Raw genomic sequence first — 17,081 nt, forward strand, 5'->3', positions numbered from 1 at the left:
CCAGCTAAGCAAAACTCCCCTAAAAGTTCTTGTGCAGAATGTAGTCTACTTCTGATTATTTACCATTTCTTTGTTTTATTTTGCCAACTACAGTATTTCCATATCAGTCTAGAGCATGCTCATTTTAGGCTTTAAAACTGGGTCAACACACCCTGGAAATTCACACCAAACTGCAGTTCCTGAGCACAGATAGGCAGAGTTGTCAAAATATTCACATCACTGAGTAAATTTGTGCTTAAAGCAAAACCAACAGCCTGGAAAACACAAGTGCCCTGCAAGCTATCAATTAAGCCTTACATCAGGATAAACTTGTGTCAAGAGGAAATTATTTCCATTTTACCTGGAGAGATTCAGCTCTGCTCTGATGTACAGAGAAGGACAGCTCAGGAAAGATTCCACTTGCCTAAAGAAAGGGCATGTCCTTGCTGTGCTGTTTGATAAGGTGCTGCCTCAGTGGGGTATGATTTAACCTGAGCATTTTCTGAGATTTCAAAGTATTCCCACTCCTCATCAAAATGAAAGAAAAATGCTTTCAGGATGTGTTTTTGCAGAAGCCACAAAGTGTCCCCAGATGAAACCAACACTTTGTGACTGGGGCAGAAATTTGGTTGCTGGACTTAGCACACAAAGCCCTGGTGTCAGGGGGTGCAGTGGGGAGATAAAGCAGCTCTCCACAACAACCTGGATGTCAGAAAATCCATCTTCCTACAAATCCTCTGGAGAGCCTCCTTTTCCCCCAGCTGCTCTCTCCTTGCTTACAGCTTTCTAGGCCCATGAACCCTTTAGCTCAGAATAACAAGATGAATCAAAAATACGAAGATATAAGTAAAACTGCAGGAAGAATGCAACATATTTTAAATTTTTGAAGTTTCTTTCATTTCAGTGGCTCAAATTGGACTTTGTGTCTTTTTAAAAGCTTCTCTTACTGCAGCTAATTAAAGAATTAATTTTATTTAACAGATGTAGAAGCATATTTCATCAAATAGTACCCAAACCACAATTTTTCCTTAACTTTATCAAAATTGACATCTTGTAGGTTTTTTTCTGATCTTTGGAACAGATTTAAGACAAGAAAATTTTTAGAGCACTTTTATCCCAGATTATGCTTACCAACCACTCTTCCTAGCTCCATATCAAACACAGCCAGATGGGAGAACCAGGTGGGTTTTCTCTTCCTGTAGATATTCACACAGACCTAAATGGATAAGGAAATAGGAATTAAGGAAATAGGAATTAAATAGGAATTAAGTCTGCTTGGAGGACATGTTTCTGAGAGTGGGTGGTTCAGAGGCCAAGATTAAATCTTTGAACTAAAGGGAAGGTAGAAACATATCAAAGACAATTTCATCACCTCTGGTTCTGGGAAGTATGTTACTATTCACTGCAAGTTGTGCTTAGAGGGAGAAAAGCATCTTGCTCAAGATTCAAAACATGGCACCACCAGCTAAAAGCTGGAAATGTTGGTTCCATGGAATCCAACAAAAACATTTCCATAAACTTAGGAGATGCCAGATCTTCCTCCTGAAACATTGGCCACATCTCTGCCTTCCTGCACTGACGTTTTCCTGCTCTAGTACCACTCTTTCCTCTGCTTTTACATGCATCCTCCTAACTTCATCCTTCCTCCATTTAAGATGTATTTTACAAAGTTGATTTGCAAGGTACCACATTGCCCCACCTGCTGTATATCTTTATCAGCTGCCATTTCCTTTCACTTCTCCTTTTGCATCTTTTTCAAAACAACTGAAGAAAATTTAATCTTTACTGTGCAGCATCGTGCCAACCAAATGAGGTGGGAGAAATCAATATCTATGTCCTTTTTCTTATCCAAGTACCTCGTGAGTGTTTTGGCCCTAAGAGGAGTCTGAACTAACAGACATGAAATTTGCTCAAATGTATTTTTCCTAGACTGGTCCTAATTCAATGTTATTGCACATGGCTTCCACTCCCCAAACAGCACTGCCATACGATTCTAATTGAAAGTCACACTGCTCTGTCTTAGACTCCAGTGGGATTCAATGTACAGGAAAATATCCCTTTTGAAACACCCCATGGCTTTTAGGCCACTGAATAGGGTAAATGTAAATTGATTCTAAAGATTATATGATGTTTTAAAAAATGCAATAGATTAACCTGATTTCCAACCAGATGCATTTTCTAATAAGACACATATTTCCCTTCCAGTATGCAGCACTGCCAATATTGTGCTGCATCAAATCATATGGCAGCACACAGGATGTATGGGTCAGAAGAGTTCAGTCTTAAATTTGTAGCAAAAATGATACTGTACATATTTTCCAGTTCTTGTCTGTGCTAAACTCTCCATCTTGAGATATGCAACATTTACCAGCTCACACATTTTACATTTCCCACTTTGAATGCCCATACACCTTCTGCTTTGAACTGTTTCAGGGTCTGTTAACAAGGGAAGATAGAGCTGCACAGAAAAATAAATTACTTTAAAAAAAATTTCACAGTAGTGCAGGCATGTTTCTGAGTAACTGGGTTGAGAAAGGGGACAACAACTGCAAACCATGTACTTAAAAGTACCTACACAAATTGACTTTGCATTACAAATTGGGCCTGTGCTATTCAAAGGCATTAATTTGTAGTGTGTTAGTAGTCAATTCAAGTAGTAGTTAATAATATTTCATTACAGTTAGTAATTAATTCAATAGCAAAATTAAATAATTAAATATGATATATCATTATTATTTTAAATTATTATTATTTAATACACATATTAAATAACCAAATTCAATAACAGTTAATGGTTAATTCAAATCACCTATTTAATGGCTAAAGGACCTATGTAAAGAGAACTTACTTCCAAGAATACAGTATCAATGAGCTATTATATCATCATTTTTAGCTGCCCAAAGGGTGATTTCAAAAGTTAAAACTAAATTTCTGACCTTACACTGTTACCCAGAGGCAACCTTCTGTTGCCCACTAACACAGCACTAATCTGATTTTCAGGAAGCATTCAGCTTTAATTCCTCTTGTCATCAGTAAAGGAAATGAGCTGGCCCATGCACTGCCTTTACAGCTGTTAGTGGTGAAGCTGGCAGGATAATTCAGATTGAGTCCTCTCTCCTCAGAGCAGCCTGGTGTGGCTCTGCTCCAGAAATCCCTGCCCTAACCTGCACTGGGGCAGGGATGTCTCAGGTGATGGGATACCCTTCCCCACCTCCTCTCCAAATTCCTGTTAGGTGAAACCCACCTCCACAGACTCTCTCCCTGCCCCAAGTGCTCATCAGGCTCCTGTCTCTTGTACATGGCTCTGCAATAAACTAACAGAGACAGAAACTGCCTTCTGCCAAAGGAAAAAACTGCAAGAAGGAAAAGATTAATGTGGAACAGCTGTGCTGTGGATTTTTTGAATAATTTGCTGAAAATAAACTTTAATGTCAAATTAAGAACAGAGATTAGCTCTGCAGTTCTGTGTTCTCAGAGAGTAACTTGCTTGCACAAAAGTAAAGCCAGAGGTTGGCAGCAGGAGCAGCTCAGCTGGCAGGAGCTGGGCAGGGAGGGGAGCGTGGCTGGCAGGGAGCTGCTCTCACTCTGGGCAGGCTCCTGCTTTTGGGAGCTGTAAGAGGCTGTCTGAACCCCCTCATTCCCCATGTGCCTGCCACGAGGAGGAACCCCTTCCCCCACTGCAGCCTTGGAGAAGGCGGCAGTGCAGGTGCAGCCGCTGTGCCGTGCCACAGCTCCGAACGAGGCCTGGCAAGGACTTGGCAAAGGCCTGGCATGGACCCAGCACAGGGCAGCTGCTGCAATTCCTGCTTCACTCTCCATCCTTGAGCCAAATGAACTGTTGGGGTGACTCTGGCGGTCACACCACTATTGACATGACCTGTTCTTCTTCAGTAACTCCAGTGGACTTATTCTTCATTGTGTTCGTCCTGCCTTGGTGGTTCAGTGGACTCACCTGTGCCCCCACAGCAATTTCAATAGACTCTCACTGTTCTGCATGTTCCCCCCTTTTTCCTCTGCGGACTATAACTAGACCCCTGGGTTGAGCAGGACTTTGGAGAATCTCCCCAACACAGCAAGACAAGTCCCCATCGTCTGGACCTGTGAGGACCTCGCCTGTGTTGGTTGCTATTCCCATCCCCCTCTTTTCTCTCCTTCTCTCTATGCTTTTGTCTCTTTTCTGGCCCCACTATCGCATTTACGTTTTGGCCCCTAATAAAAGTGCATTTGTTGTGATTAAACTGATAGTCCCCTGCTGTTTACCTTTTTTTTGCACTTTGGGATCAGTTAATGAACCATCACGACACCCCGCTACAAGCGGATCGTGACAGGAGCTCCACTTGCTGTGAGCTCACTCAGGAGGAAAAAGGAGGTGATGGCCCAATGGACCAGCTTGGCTGCTCCTTTCCCCTCAGCCTGGCTCCTGAGAGGTGACCCAAGAGTTCTGGGCAGCAGTCCAACAACATTGCCCATGGCAGGGAAGTCACTGCCTCTGCCAGTTCAGGCTTCTCTCTCCTGAATGTATCTGTTTTTCACCAGTTCAGAGGCCCAGATGAACCAAAACCAGACCTTTCAGGTCTCTCTGCAAATTTTGGTTGCCACCACAGGAGCTGACAACAAGCAGGCAGCCTGCACCCCGCTGGCCTATTTCCATGTGTTTTCTGAGCTCACCAAGAACTCAAGTCATTCAGTTTGCATCTCCCAAATTCTCAGCCACTCTCCCCTCTGCTTTCCACTCCTCGAGCAGGTCTTCCCCCATCTCCCAGCAGCAGGGCACCAGGAAGGTGAGCTCAGTGGTGTGACAGCCCCCTCCAAAAAATGATGGGATACAAGGTAAGGCACGCTCTGCCTGGCTCATGGAATGTCTGCTGCCTCCAGCAGTGTCTATTTCTAGGACCATACCCGGTTCAGCTTGCCCAGAAAACACGTTCCTTATGGAGCCCGCAGTCCTGAACACATCTGTCAATGCAGAGTGTGTCTGCTCCCCTCCTGCCACCCCCTGAGTGCTGGAGGGGCACCTCTGCAGGGACTGCTTGGGCTTGGGCTCCTGGCTGGGAGGCAGAGGGAGGCTCCTCCTGAGGGAGGGAGGGAGGGAGGAAGGTTTCCCTGCTGCACTCCTGTGATCTGTGAATTAAACACCCTGGCTCCATCATCAGTTTCTCCTGTAATGACTGGGCACTGACAGAGAGGGATGAAAACACCAAGTCATTCCTCCTCCTCTGAAAGGATAAAGGCCAATAAAAGATGGATGTTGGCAGACTGGCATGAATTACCACGCAGGCTGATGTTCTGAAAAGTCCCAGCTTTGCCAGCATGCCTGACTGCTTCATGGACAGTGAATAACATGACCTCAAACATGACAGAAACTACTTGTGTCTGCAGAAATGATGTCAATTCATTTCCAAGTTAATTCATCCAGCTCTGATCACTGCTTTTGCTTCAGCTGAGAAAATACATTAATCTGTTTAATTTCTCCCTCTCTGTTTCAGATCAGACAATCCATTTACTGAATGTGATTGATAAATTAATTAATTGTGCAGCATTCATTCATTTCACTAGTTCAGAACACACAAACTGAAAATAAGTCACTACAAACCTCTATATATGAAAGATAAACTACGGATCTTGTAGGATATTATAGAGTTCAGTACCAGAGGAGGATTTAAAGATTGTTTAACCTTGTCCAGTCCAATTCTTCCTCACCTTGCACCCTCAGCAGCTGTAGGAGATCACAAACACAAAGATTTGTTTGTATGGATAGATTGCATCTGGCAGGAGAATTTTCCCTTCATGCTTTTCTGATTTGTTCTCTTACTCCAAAGAGCACAATTCCTTTTTTTATTTTTTTAATATATTTTTTAACACAACCATATCCTACCAGCATGTAAAATGAAAGCATTTTTGGTACTAAATCTTTGCCAGTTTTGATGTTTTCTTGCTTGCTGAAAGAGAAAATTTGAAGAATTGCTTGGTATGTGAGAGGAGAGACCATGGCTTGAAAGGGGCGGTGGTGGAAGGCTGCCAGAAGCAGACCCAGCCTCACAAAAAGTGACACTTGCTCCTTTACCAACTCACACAGACATGTGGGGAAGGTTGCAGCTGAAATACACCCTGATTATGGAAAAATTGTTCCACTCATCAGGAAACACAAAGCACATCCACATCCTTCCAAACATGAAGACATTTACTATCTGCTCTATTAGCTTTATTACAATATTTCCTACAACTTTTATGCATGCAATCAAAGCATCTACATCAGGTTCTGCACATTTTAAACACCTCCATAAAGCAGAAATAATGACCTTCCCCCACCAAAAAAGTTAATAAACCAATAATATTCAAGTTTTACATCAGTGAGGCACAAATATTAAGTCTATGCAAATCGCACTGATAAATCTGGAATGAGCATGCAGCATCCAGCACTTTGCACAGTCACTGGAGATTCTGGGACAACAGACAGCACCAGGAGAGACTGATGGCCAGTCGAGGCATGGGGTATACAAACCTCTTGACTGGTGAAACTAATGCCAACATGCTCATGGTCTTTGGAAACGAAAGGGGCAAAGCAGTAATTCAAATCTTTACTAGTTCAACAGCAAAACAAAAGTCCTTTCCCAGGATTGGTTAAAACCCCTCTAATAGCACATCATTAGCAAAGGCACTTAATCGGTGCCACCCCTGCCTGCCTTGGGCTGGCTGGCAGCTCTGTGCAGGTCCCTGCAAGCTGAGAGCCAGAGCAGTCAGAGCATCCAGAAAGGACAGCCATGGAGAGGAGAGCATGGCAGGGACAGCAGGGCTGCCTCTGGCCCACTGCACGCTCCCACTGCCAGCCCACGCCGTCTGTCATGGGTGGGAAAGCCACCAAAGTGCTCCTTATCTATAACTGAGTGATCATATAAAGTTGTACAGGTAATCCCACAGCTCACCCACAAAAAAAGATTTGGTATATTTGCTGTCTGCCTGCCACTACCCAGCAAAGGACCTGTATGCTCATGTCTTCATGGATTTAATGCACTGTGCATCTAACAGCAAATGCTGGCTGCTTTTCTTTGCATTGCACTGCAAGCTCATCAACAGGGCAACAAGGTCGACTTCTTTGTAAGTGCAGAGAAAGCAAAACGAAGAAAACAGTCATTGTATTATTATCCCCTTGTTCATCCCTGCTCCTTCTCCCACGCTCCAAGGACACACAGTCTTAGGGGCTACCCATGCTGTGGGTCTGACCCAATAATTACATTTCAAAATAAAGTTACCTGTCAAGATGAAGTCTGTTTTCCCAATGACACTGATCTTCTCTTCTTTTTGTATTGCAAAATAATACAAACAGAATGAGAGCACTTTTTTTTTCCCCCGTATTTTTTTCCCTTTTAGGCTGTATAATTTTAACCTCCAAACTAGGCCAGCTCAGAGAAGGGGCATTTTATGTGTTACAGTGATTAACAAAGCTGTTATATTGTTAAAGATTACACGTGTTTACCAAAATACCATCCACTTTGTGCAAATGTTTCCTAGATGGTGCTAAGAAAAAGCATGCAGAATGCAGAGAAAGACTAAAGAAAAGAGCCTGACTGAAACCCACCAGTCTGAAGCTCTGAAATTTTGGGCAGCTTCTCACTTCCTGGGATATGAAATTATGTTACCCATCCATTAAAAAAGTCAGCACATTCCACAGCACACATAAATCATTGATGGGTCAAGGGTGAGGAAAGCCTTGTAGACTCCAAGATTAAATACATCATGTCTCATATCTTCTGTTGCTAACTTATATATTTTCAAAATTAATCAGGAAGTGTAGCATACAGCCCTTTAACATAAATAAAATGCGGAGTAAATATCTCTTCTCTCTCCATTTCTTCCTGGCATTTGTGCTGCCTGAAGATACAACCCTCATGGTGAGTTTTAGGGGTGTTTGTGAACAAGTCCTGGTGTCTTTATTTTGGCCATAGCCTCAAGCCTTCTCCACTGGTTGGAGACATTTAAGCAGGCTTGGGATCCTGGCCAGGGCAGGAGGTTTCCCACCAGAAGAGCCCCACCCACCACTGTAATTTTGCTTTGGTATCCCTTCATTTTGGTTTGACAGCCCTTGTTCTGTGGCTTTCATACCTTTTGGCTGCATCGTTGATTGAGCTATGGTGATGGGGAAGCCTTTAATTACTGGTTTATTACCTTTGTTAGGAGTCCCAGCAAGGGAAGTGAACATTCCTATGAAATCCTCTGCTGTTGTGCCCAGGCAAACACTTGTTTCAGTAGAAACCCACCTGCCCATGCTGCAGTATTTGCTGCCTTGTCTCATTTGCTCTTCTGGCTCTCCTCTGCTTCAGCACAGCTGATATGCTGGAATAAATAAAAAAAAAGCATGCTGGGGAGAGCCTGGAGCTCAACCCTCCATGGACTGCTATGGGAAAAGAGCTGACCTTTAAATCTTGTGTTGCATTGGGCTTGGAGGAACTCAGAGCTCTTTCTGTGTGACAATTTTCAAGAATATTAGTAATATGCAACAATTCATGGAGGGTCTGTGTTAGTTCACTGCTTTTTTATTTCTCCAACCCCCCCAGCAAATGTCCTCTTCCACATCTGGTGGTGTCTGGAGTGCAGATGCTCTTCAGGTGCTGTGCTCATTTCTTGCCAGGGAGTGGGGGGTATTTTACGCCTTGCAGTGAGGGATTGTGTTACCTTTGTAGAGATGTTCTGCAAAAGCTTCAGCTCCTTTTAGGACTAAAATTAAGCCTCTCTCACTGTGTATTTAATTAACTTTTATTTGCTTGACATTTCATTTTTTATTATTTTTAAGCAGTCTGAGGTTCTTGGCATTAAAATCACATGTAAACTAATCATCTGATAGATTATCTTCACAAAAGGCATTTTTTCCTATCATCATACCACTAGGAATATTTTTCTGAGGAAAGAAAGTGGCTGCAAAAATTCCCCTTGATTACCACAGTACAATGGATGCTTTGCAAGACAATAACAAGAGGGGAGAAAGTATCTGCTGAGAACATGTGGACACGAAATCAGGCACTTTATGATACTGGTTGAGCTCCTCCAGGTACCAGTAAGGGAGAGGAAGGGCTGCAGAATATTTATTTTATCGGGGAAAAAAAAGCATTTATTTCCTCAGTGGTTTAAAGCCTGATTTTAACCAGATTGAAGAAGAAAATAATCTCTGCACTCCTCCACCTGGTTACTGCCAGGCTTCTCCTCCCTCCCCTTCTATTTTGGGCATATTTTGGAAAGGCCCTGGTGCCTCTGAGATGTGAAGCCTCTTCTGCTTGAGTGGCCATCAGTGGCTACAGAGGAGCAATGTAATAAACATGAAGAGTAAAACTAATGGAAGCACAAAATCCTCTGCTTTGGACAATAATTTTATATATACACACACAAACATACCTAAGAAGCAGATGAAGATTTTAGGAGAAATGTTGCCTATCCCCCCCAAAAAATTGAATCAATTAATACACTGAGCATTACCAAGACACCAGCTTGATGAAGTGTCCTCATGAGAGGTAAGAAAAAAATTCTATTTTTGCATTTACAGACCATCTCAACCCACAATGTCCCACCTGTCTTTTTCAAAGCACTCATAATTCTCCAAGGAAAGAAAACCTGGCACTTACTGCATGGGAGATATGTTTACAGTGGCACAGTTGGTATATTGATTACACTACTTCCTTTTAAATATTTTAACACAGTCTTTGGCTAATGGAGTATTTAATTAAAGAGAAATAAACATTAGTTTTCAATTTATGGGTAAGAAATGCCCTTACAGTATGGGCTGCAGGATATGATCCTCCCTGTCTTTGCAGATTTATCACTTTCACCAGACATGGAGGATATAAATAACATCAGCCTTAGACTAGTGGCTCTCAGTAACTCTTCAACACTTCATAATATTCTGCTGAAAAATTGGTGTTCTCTGAAATCCTAGTCCTGAATTGCCAGCAATGTCTTCTCAGCAGCAATCAAAAATTTTTGGGAGATTTCTCACTTCCTGGGATATGAAATTATGTTACCCATCCATGGGGGTACAGCAGTCCTCATTAGGCTTACAGACACCATAGTCTGTTTGGCTGACAATAAAGTCAACATCCTGCTTTTGAGAATAGAAAATAATGTTAAATAAGCATGAAGCAAACACTCATTCTATTCCTTTTTTACAACTACTTTTTTTCTTCCATTTCCTACAATCTGATGGATTCAAAGTCAAATATTTACTTTCGCTAATTCTACCCCATTACTGAAAAAAATGGTAATTCAATCTTCATGGATGTGGAAAAGAGCTATTCAAAGAGTTTCCTCCAGAAAAATGGGCTCTCTGGAGTCTCTTTAGCCAACACCTCCCTAATTTATTCATAATATCTGATCTAGACTTACCATCCTTCAGCTTGAAGCCATTGCCCCTTGTTCTGTCACTGCTTGCCCTTGTGACAGCCCCTGTGCTCGTTCACCAAACAGCAGCAGGCGCCTCTCCCAAGGCACCCTTGAGCTTTGGGCCTCCTATTTAGCAGTGTCACTGTGACATTTGGAGGGCTGTCACCTGTCCCACGATTTGCAATGTGACATTTCTACTTCTGCATTTGGTGACGTGGCTTTTCGCCCAGCTCCCAGCAGCCTGGCCCCGGTGTCTGCAAAGTGACCTGGAGCTCTGTGCCCGCTGCTCTCCTCGTGCAGCACCTTGCAATTGTCACCACTGATTCTCAAAGCTTGCAGTGCAGCATTCACCAGGACTTGCTCTTTCTAAGGGTTTCTGATGGCTGTTTTTCTTCCCCTTCCCTTTATTTTTCTCCCCTGAAACAAGTCTTTGGGAGAGAGCGCCTCGGCACGGAATTACTTTGTTTGGGTGCCAAATCCTCCTTGCAGCGGGGTGTAGTCAGGAGGCTTGCATCCCTCTGCCAGAAAAACTCTGCTTTTCAGTAGTTCTCAACCCCCACCATCCCCCTGGCAGCCAAGGCAGAAAAGAACAACCTCATTCCCTACCCAAAGCGTTTGGCTTTTTCTCCCTCCCCTGCAGGCTTCATCTCCACCAGTCACATCCTAACTCACAGCCATGCTCTGGTCCAGGTCTCTCCCCACACTGTCTTCACACAACTGGCCTCAAATTTGCTGCTCTGGCTCCAAATAGAGTTTTTAAAATCAAAAGGAAAGCCAAGCATGGAGGGAGAAGGAACAAGTCAGCTCTCAATACAAGCCAGCCCAGCCAGCCTGCCCAGTCCTCAGCTCCATATCCACAGACAGGGCTCCCCCCACCCTGCTGGCTCCCAGCCCTGCTTCAGAGCAGGATAGGAATCCAGAAACAGAAAAGACTTTTTATTTGCTGCTTCTCTGGAGACCTCTTGAGCTGCTCTCTGAGCAGCTCTCATTTAAGGGCTGGCATGGCAGCCATTCGATTTCTTTTTAAGCACTCGGTGGTGGAAGCAATTTTAGAAAAGGAACGTAATTCTTGTAAGAGCAACTTCTGCCTGGGCAAATGCTGCTGTCAGCAGTGGCACAAATTAAAATGAGAAAAGAAAATCCTGCCTCTTGAGTGGGATGGGAATAGCAAAGGCTGCACCACTGCTCCATGGCTTTGATCTCCCAGGACCACAGCACTGTTCTCAGGCAAGTGAGCTACCCTGAGCCGTGGAGGTGACATCTCACCCAACAAACTCCAGTGAATATCCCACAGGTCTTTCCTGTCTCATAAAACAAATGGATTATTTGCCTTTCTTTTCAGCCTTCCTTTTTTGACATTTCTTTCCTTATTCCTATTCCTAATCCTTTCCTGATTTCTATTCCTTACTCAGATTCATCCCTATCCCATCACCACTCGACAGCTTCTAGTCATTGCTGATTTCAGCAGGTAAAAAGGGCAGATCTCTCCCTCCCCAGCCCAGGAGCCTGACTTTTAAAAGTAATATCACATACCTGATCTGGGCTATGGTGGAAAAGACCTCTGCCAATGGCAGTTTCTCCTAATAAACTTTTGTAATGATGCATTTTCAGGAAAAATATATCAAGCCCCAGGAAAGAGCTAAAACTGCTTAAATGGCTGAGTCTCAAATCCCCACATTTACAAGGTTAACAGCTGTGAGAAACAGAGCATACTGAACCATAGAGCAGAAAAATGCCCTACTCATGAAGCCCAACAACAAACCCAGTATGCAATTTCCCTTTCCAAAGGGATTTGGAGACCACACTCTGCAGAAAGCTAGGAAAAAAATATTTAAGACCCTTTTTTTCCCCTTGAAATGCATGACTCTGGGGAATCTGATGGCACCTGGACCAACAGCAGCCACGTGAACCCAACAGAGACACAAGCATGCAGTGACCAGCTCTGGACACTCTTTTGGCATGTTTTGCTTGTGGAGATCTTCCCCCCATCCCCAGGCCCCTGAATTTAGCAGATATACTCCTAAAACCGCACTGGAGAATTGGAGTTTGCATAATATTTCCTCTCCCAGATGCCTCTGGGAACAAGGAGTCCTTTGACAGAGAGTTTGAGAGAGGTTTTGCCTCTGCTTAGTGCCCATATTCAGCTTATCAGTGAGTCCAGGAAAGATTTGGTGCTTGCTTCAATCCCTCCCTCCATGCCAGTAGCCATGGGGTTGGCAACTCACACCAGGTTTGCACCAGGCTCTGCCAAGCTCTACTAGTGGTGGAATTAAAAAAATAAAAAAATACACTTGCTTCTATCTGCCACATTTCTCTGCTGGCAAAATACAACAGCAGAGATACATAGTGCCAGCATTAATTCCATTTGCTAACTGAGCCTATTCTGCTCACTAAAACAGCTTTGGAACTGTGTTTGTGTTTTGCTACAGTGGCCAAATTTCTCAGCACAGACAAAGCTGGATTCCCAGCTCCCAGCACTGCCAGGGATGGGCTCTGCCTCTGCACACCCTGGAGCAGCCTGGGAGCCTCTCCCTCTCCTGTCTCTGGCATGATTCCTTTGTTCCCTGGCTTTCCAGAGGGGAGAACTGACCTCAGGTGGGTCAATTCAAGAGAGGACTTTTCAAACCAAAGACTTCATCTCACACTTTGTATGAGCCAAGTGTTGCCTTTCTTGCAATTTTGCAAATTAAAATATTACCCAGCAAAACCCAAACATGACTCTGTTTAATACAACTTAGATGCATTATCTTTTTAAGGAAGGCTCCAAAGTGAAAGTGTATTTTAGTTAGAGCAGCAAGGACAGGTTTAATGAGTGTTGAACAATTGAATTTCTCCCCTAGTCCTTGATTAATGGGCATGAAAGACTATCTACCTTATAACTACTCAAGTGTGTTAAACAGACTTTTTATTCTCTCCAGTTTCTTCAGCGTGTGTGAAGCTGCAGCTGAATCCAATTTGTACCATCAGCAACTGGAGTTATTCTGCATTTGTCACTGGCACTACATTTGGCATTATACTTCTCTTAGCTGCATTGAGATGACAGAGAAGGATAGAACTCTTTATACTTTGTTAATACTGTGATCATTCAGGTGTTTTGAATCTGTTAGGGGACTTGAGCTTTATGTCTGCCAGGACAAAAAGGTAGGAGTGTTTTCAAGGAATTTTGACTGGGCAAATTGACTCACAATTGAAGAAATGGCTCTCCTGCACCTCCCCTGCAGGCAGCCAGGAGTGTGTCCTTTGAGGGACTCGCTAAAATGTCTCAATTAAACCTCATCTATCAGCGGGAGCAAGACAGGCCTATGGAAAACAGCTTTTGTCCAGAGGCACTCATGTCTAGCAAAGCCATTCACTCTGAGGGTGGCTCAAGACACCTTCCTGTCAAACTGAGGATCCAGTGGCTTCCTGAAGGTGTGGGGTGAAGCCTTGCTAAACCCCACAGATGGATTCCCTGGCCAAAACAGCAGCTGCAGGCCAGAGACAGAACAAAACAGTGGACAGGCATCAACATCTGCATGAACCTCTGGCCACAAGCACAGCACAGGCTGCCTATCAAAGGTGGGTGCAGGTGAAAGGGGCTGGTTTTAAAATTGCTGCCAAGAAGGGAATCTGTGCTGCCTTCCTGCTGAGAGGAGAATGCCAATATTCACAATAAAACATGAACAGAAGGAACTACTAAATGTTTTAACCAACTCAGTCCTCCTATGAAAAAGAAGTAATTTTCCCCTCTCAAGGCTGCATGGATGGATGCACACTTGTTGCCTGATGTAGCAGTGATCATTTATTTAGGCTGCTTTAGCTTAACAGCCAAAATTCAGCTCTTCGACTTCTTGTGCTTAGAAAATAAATAGATACACATTTTTTAAACCTTGAAATAGACAGAAGCTAGTAAAAGCCAAAAAGAGGGGAGGAAAAAGGGAGCATTCAATACAAATCAGCCTAGAGTATTCCAGAATAGGTTCAAGCATGTTTCCCCTCATATTACCTATTTCCTTCTGGACAGTTTTTACTGTCTTCTTGTGCACCTTTCACCCTGTGGACTTTTTATATCTCCAGCATTCCCCTGCCTACAAGCTTAAATAGCAAACTCTTCCACAGTCCTTAACTCACTGCAACTCAGGGAATGCTGCTTCTTGCCACCCCAGGTATTTTCCTCTATAAATAAAAACACTGGAGCTGCTTCCCTAGTTTTTTACAACTCTTATCCAGCTTTCTTTAATCTGTGCATGTATTTTCTAATAATTACCATGTGCATACAGTGTCAGCTCTCCTTTAAAAGCTTTAATCTTTCTGTTAATCTAACTTGAGGGTTTTTGTTCTCATTTGCCTTTCTGCTCCCCATCCATTGCCAAATAGAGGAAAATAGTAAGCAGGAACCTGCCACCCATTAACTAATCTGGACAGCAGAGCATCTGAAAACAGTCCAAATGCAAACTACAGGACACAAAATTTTCATCATCTTTCAGGAAAACCACATTTGATTCTTAATGGTAAATCTTTAATATTAAATCTATAAAACTAGTTCAGCAATAAATGAATGAGGGAAAGCAAAGGTACAGGGGAAAAGATATATTTTTAGATAATATTCATAAAAAGACATAAAATATTCCCAACTTGGGGCTGCTCTCAGAGGTTATGTGCATGGTGAAGCCATTTCAGTCCAGCTACTGCCCTGCTGCCCCATTAATTCCAGGACACCCTGTACCATTGCAGAAATGCCTGGCACCAGGCAGTATTCCCCAGTTGAATGCACAACTTGCATGATCAGCTGGCTGTTCATCACTGGGAACACCAACATGGAAAATTAGCTGCTTATCTCAGGAGAGGGTCTCCCTTTCACCTTAAAGACCCACATCAGACTTTACATTGTACTTGGATTATAAAAACTTTCACAGCAGAATCACAGCTGCAGACAGCTTGAAATAAGCTTAGAGAGCCATGGGCAATGAGTAATCATTCACTGAAACATTCATTACCAGATTCATGATTTGTAATACAACATTAAAAAAAATCCCTTTATTAGTGAATTCAAGTACAAATGAAAAATTGCAATTAAAAAAAAAAAACCAAAACACCACCAAAACCCTACAACCAACCAAACAAAAAACTCAAACACTGCAGGCTGCATTTAGAATAACCAGAACCTGGATTTTTAGCTCAATTTAGGCAAGTGCTCTGCACAAATATTTGTCTATAGAAAGCACATGAACTTTTATCATCTCACTTTGCTGAGCAGAGGAAAAATGAGGATGCTATGGGATATATTCTAATTACATTCACCCAGAGCTCATATATGTCATTCCATTATTACTAATTCAAATTTCTAGTATTGTAATAAGGATTCCAATAATAACTTAGACTGGAAGGTATTTGTGGAATTCTCTAGTCCATCCCCCACTCAAAGGAGGGCCAAAGTCAGAGATGGACAAAGTTCCTGGCGTTGCTCAGAGAGAATATTTCCATTTGAAATCCTGGTCAGAGCTGCATTCAGAAAATCCTTTACAAGTTTCATATCTGGCAGGTGCATTACCTGTCCAAGCAGATTTTCCACCTCACTGCCATGTCCTGAGCACATTTCCATACAGGTTGAATAATAAAGCAGGGAAAACAACATGACTGCCACCAACCAAGGCTCTCTCTGCAGAGGTAAGACTAAAATGCCCCTGAAATGGGCCATGCCTCAGAGACTGTGGAAACCAGTCCAGAGGGGACTGAGAAACCCGCAGGGGCCAGATTTAATGCCCATCTCCATAAAGATAAGTGAACCTGAAGATGTAGGTAATTAACTTCCATGCAAATGAGGCACAGCAGCAGCCAATTTTGGCTCAGCCTGCCTGCCCCAGAAAACAGTCAGTGCTTTGCCAGTGGCTTCACTGGCAGCAGGACCCAGCTGTCAGCTCAGTGGGAAGCTTGTTTTAATTCCCCAAACTGGCTGTTCCACAGGCTGTGTGCCCTGTGGCAGCCCCTCACATCTGGGCTTTGGCCCCTTGTCCTGGTGCTCACCTGGACTGGTTCTTCTGCTCCCTGAGGTCTCTGTGGAGAATTACTGAGCCTTGGAGGGAGGCCACCAAATCCCTGCAATCCTCTGCCCAGGACACACTGGTTTTGGCACCTGCATGGCAAATCCCCAAATGCCAACAAAGCCTTCCATTCTTATGAGAGAAAAAAACCTCAACAACAAAACGCATCACTTTTTGTTTCTTTGTTTCTCATTTCCTTTGTATGAGTCTTCTTTGCTGAGGTCTCCAAAGTCAGTTTTCCCCCTCAGACTTAGTAACAGTCCCAGTTTCCACCAAGAGCAGCCAGACTGGCAGTCCATGAGGGACTGCTCAGTCCATGAGGGACTGCCCAGCTGGGCAAAAAGCTTTAGGGATGTGTCTATAACTGGACGTTTCCCTGGCGACATGGAGAACTTGGTACATCTCATGATTTGCAGTGTGGACAGACTTCCTCACCACAGCTTCAGCCCAGGGAGCTGCAGGGCTGGAAGCAGGAAAGCCTCCAGCTGCCCGAGCATCCAACACCTCCAGCCCAGCACAGGCCAGGGCTCATTGCTATGAACTGAACAGCTTTTGGGGGGCACAGCCTCCTGTGATGGCTTGTGTCCTACAGAAAGACCACACAAAACCCTTTAGACTTGTAATGCTCTCTGTCCCAGCACACAGCACCATAAAATGAAGAAAACATAGCTTGAAACACAGCTTAAATTAATTTATTTTTTTAAAAAATGTATGTAG

At 43.4% G+C, this 17,081-nt stretch overlaps 1 long non-coding RNA gene across 1 annotated transcript in view; it reads right to left on the reverse strand.

Moving 5' to 3' along the window:
- The window catches only part of LOC116808426 (uncharacterized), a 33,381-nt gene that overhangs the window by 5,183 nt on the left and 11,117 nt on the right, over window positions 1-17,081 (reverse strand). The window contains exon 2 of the long non-coding RNA XR_012055978.1: window positions 1,111-1,195. This is a non-coding gene — a long non-coding RNA (uncharacterized lncRNA). The remainder of the gene's footprint in view (window positions 1-1,110; window positions 1,196-17,081) is intronic.

This window comes from Taeniopygia guttata, chromosome 4A (genome assembly GCF_048771995.1).
Source record: "Taeniopygia guttata chromosome 4A, bTaeGut7.mat, whole genome shotgun sequence".
NCBI classification, from domain to species: Eukaryota; Metazoa; Chordata; class Aves; order Passeriformes; family Estrildidae; genus Taeniopygia; species Taeniopygia guttata.